Source organism: Capra hircus, chromosome 8 (assembly GCF_001704415.2).
Source record: "Capra hircus breed San Clemente chromosome 8, ASM170441v1, whole genome shotgun sequence".
Taxonomy (NCBI): domain Eukaryota; kingdom Metazoa; phylum Chordata; class Mammalia; order Artiodactyla; family Bovidae; genus Capra; species Capra hircus.
The window spans coordinates 40,755,423-40,759,499 of NC_030815.1; the positions used below are offsets into that span (position 1 = coordinate 40,755,423).

At 34.9% G+C, this 4,077-nt stretch overlaps 1 pseudogene; it reads left to right on the forward strand.

The window, feature by feature from the left end:
- LOC102182035 lies at positions 876 to 1,367 on the forward strand (annotated as a pseudogene).

The following is a 4,077-nucleotide window of genomic DNA, read 5'->3' on the forward strand; positions in this document are numbered from 1 at the left end:
CTGGACAGTATCAGGACACATTGAAACTAATACCAACAGTACTACTGATGGATTGTATATAGGCTATAAGAGAAAGAAGCATCAAGAATTACAAAACCTGTAATTTTTTTTTTGTTTGAGCAATTAGGCAGATGATAAATCTGTTTAGTGAAAGGTGAAAGATTTTGCAGCAGCAAATTTGGAAGGGGTATTAATAATTTTATTTGGTCATGTTTAACTTTTCTATTAGATCCAAATTGAAATGTTAAGTAGAATATAGGAATTTGGAGTTCTAAAAAGAGGACTAGGCTGGAGGTATAAATTTGTGTTGTCTGCTGAAGATGAAATTTAAAGCCCTGAGACTAGTTGAAATTACTCAGATGAGATCACTGAGGTGAGAAGAGAATAGAAGAGAAAGACTTTGGACACAGAAACATTTAGAGGTCTGGGGGAAGAGGGAAAGGAGTTTGAGATGAGGCAAAGAGACAAAAGAAAAGCCAAGGAAGCCTGATATCCTGGAAATCAAGTGAGGGATGTGTATCAGGAAGGTGGGAATAGTGCATGGGGTCAAATGTTAAGAGCTCAAGCAAGATGATCTCAGAGAAGTGAACATTAGCTTTATAGCAAGGTGAGGTCATTGGTGATATAAGGTCCATTTTTTTTTTTTTAGATAAGTCAGAGAAATACCCAATTAGAATGATTTAAAGAGAAAATGGGAAGTGAAAAGGTAGAGAAAAGCATTGACCATGCTCTGTTTTTATGAAGGTGAACAGAGATATGGAGAGTAGCAGGAATAGTGTGTGGAATCAAAGGGAAGCTTTTGTTTGTTTGCTTTTTTGGTTTGTTTCAATCATCTTAAAGGATGCATCAGTTTGGATGGGAAGGATCCAATGGAGACTATATTAATAATATAGTCGAGAAAGAAAACTGGCAGTAAAAGAAAGTTTCCTTTTAAAAATAAAGGTGAGTTTTCCACCATCTTTCCATGCTGCCATAATGGTGCACATCAATGTCCTGGCTAATGCTCTCAAGAGTATCAACAATGCCAAAAAGAGAGGCAACGCCAGGTGCTTATCAGGCCGTGCTCCAAAGTCATCCTCAGGTCTCTAACTGTGATAATGAAGCATGGTTACACTGGTGAATTTGAAATCATTGATGATCACAGGGCTGGGGAAATTGTTGTGAAACTCACAGGCAGGCTAAGTAAGTGCGGAGCGATCAGCCCCAGATTTGATGTGTAACTCAAAGATCTAGGAGAACGGTGGAATAACTTGCTCCTGTCCCATCAGTTTGGTTTCATCGTACTGACAACTTCAGCTGGCATCATGGACCAGGAAGAAGCAAGACAAAAACACACAGGAGGGAAAATCCTTGGATTCTTTTTCTAGGGATATAATACACACAAATAAAATGCTTCAGAGGAAAAAATACATAAAGGTAAGTGAGTTAAGATAGGAGCAGTGCCTTTTCTATTATAACTAGAGGGGAGGCTATTATGTGTATACCAATACAAGTAGATTGACCATCTGGTGGAAAGATGAGGCAGTTCTTACTGGAGTGGAGTGTTTTTGTATAAAATATACAGACCTATTAGCTTAGATCATGAGGAGAAGAGAAAATAAGAGAACTGAAACCATCCACTGCAATAATGGAAAAGTCAAACTGGAGTAGGTTTGTCAGTGTCAAATGACCATTCGTGGGGTATGGTCATGGATTTGAAATGACTCTGGTCCGTACTGCTGTGATTCTCTCCATTAATACTGAGATACTGTAAAGAAATGTAGAGAGACAGATTTGTAGAAGGACAGTTAGGATTTTTTTCTGGTTATTTACAAAAGAGATAAGCAACTAATTAATGGTGCTTGAAAGGAGATAGTTATAAAGCTGGACAATAGAATCCAGACCTGATAACAAGAGCAGTAGAATAATTGAATGTGGTCAGTATATTCATTCTTTTACTTGATTTGGGCTTATTTTGTTCTTTTTGGGGAATTTCTTGAGATAGAAGCTTATATTACTGGTTTAAGACCTTCCTTCTTTTCTATAAGTTTCCCTCTCAGCACTGCTTTAGCTGCATCCCACATTTTATATGATGTGTTTTCATTTTTATTTCCTTTTATGAATTTTAAAATTTTCTTTGAGACTTTATGATCCACTGTTTAGAAGTGTATTACTTAATTCCCAGGTGTTTGGAGATTTTCCTCATTTTTCTGTTACTGATTTCTAGTTTCCTTTTTGTCAGAAAACATACTTTCTATGATTTCAATTATTTTTAAATTGATTAAGGTTTGTTTTATGCTCTAGATATTATATACTTGGTGAATGTTCCATGGTGCTTAAAAAAATGTATATTCTGTTCTTGGGTGAAATGTTCTATATACATCAATTTTCTGTTGGTTAACTGTGTTGTTCAGATCAGTTCTAGGAACTTTCACTGTAAGATCTTTGCCACAAGCATTTTTGTTATTTTCAGATATTTCCATTGCATAACTAATTTTGGCTGTAGGACAGTTTTATGATAAAAGATAAAATAATTTAAAATAAAAGAGAAATTTAAAATGACATGATGGCTCATGAGAAACAAATAAAATTTAAAAGGCTTCATTACAAAATATGAAATATTTGAACACATTTAAGATGTATGCAGGTTCATGGCAACACTGCACAAAGAATTAATTTTGTAATATGAGTTGTACCTAAGCATTGTTTTCCAAGTCTTTCATCCACAATATTTTACACATTTTTTTCATTTATTGATACCTCTCCTCATTTGGCATCACACTTTTCTTTTTCCTGAAAATGCCTTCCTTCATTAAGAGGGGTGTTGGTTTTCAAATGCTAAGATGCATATTTGTACCTGACCTTTGTATTACATTGTGAAAACTTGCACAGTGTTGTTTGTTCTTGGCATATTGTCATATGTCTGTTGACAGACACTCCTAAGTTCCATAGGATATATGGGTTCAACTCCATGCCTTTGAGGCCCTTGGCCTCTTTCTCCTCCAGTGCAGTGACTTTGAAAATAAGAAACCAACTCTTGTGGCAAATCATCACCTGTCAGCTCGATAAAACCGTCAATAACATAGCTCAGTGAAACCAAAATGTCAAACCAAAAACTGTCAACCAGTTATATCTTTCATAGCAAAACGCCTTACAGCCAATTAGTTATGCGGCCAAAATGTCTGTAGCAAAAATGCTCACAACAAGAATGTTTGCTGCAAAGAAGCTTGCAGCAGAAATACAAGACAGGTTCAGATCTATGTCCTTGACGATTTCTTACTAGTTCTATTGCTTGCTAAGAGGAGGCATTAAAGACCAAACAGTAATGGTAAATTCGTCTATTTCTCTTTTCAACTGTATTCATTTCCGCTTTGTGTATTTCTGAGGTTCTACCGTGTGGTGTCCACATATCAGGATTGTTATGTCTACCTGGTGGATTGATTCTCTTATCACTATGTAATATGCCTCTTTGCCTCTAGTAACATTGACTGCTCTTAAATCCACTTAATCTCATGTTAATAGAACCACTCCTGCGTTTTTAAAAATTAGCCTGTGCATGGTATACTTTTCTATCCTTTTACTTTCAGCCTATCTTGCAGAATTTTAAGTGAGTTTCTTATAAATAGCATATAGTTGTGTAGTGTTTTTAATGTACTTTTAATTGTTGCAGTTAGACTATTGCATTTAAAGTAACTGTTGATACATTAAAACTTAGATTTGCCTTTTATTGTTTGTTTTCTCCGGTTCTTACTCCTCTGCTTCTATTTTCTTGCCTTCCTGCAGGTTATTGAAACATTTTTAGAATTCTCTATTGATATAGATATATAGTTATAAAAAAACTATAAATATATAGTTTTTTTAGTGTGTCTCTTTGTATAGTTTTCATAGTAGCTGCTCTGGGTATTATAAAATACATATAGGACTTATAGCAGTTTACTGATATTAACATTTTATTACTTCAGTGAAATATCAAATCCCTTTTTCCCATTTATTTTTCTTTACCTTCCCCACTTCTAGCATTGTCTTGGCTATAAGATGGCATTAAAATATTTGTTTCAATCATCAAATATGATTTCCAAAACTCATGAGGACAGTCTT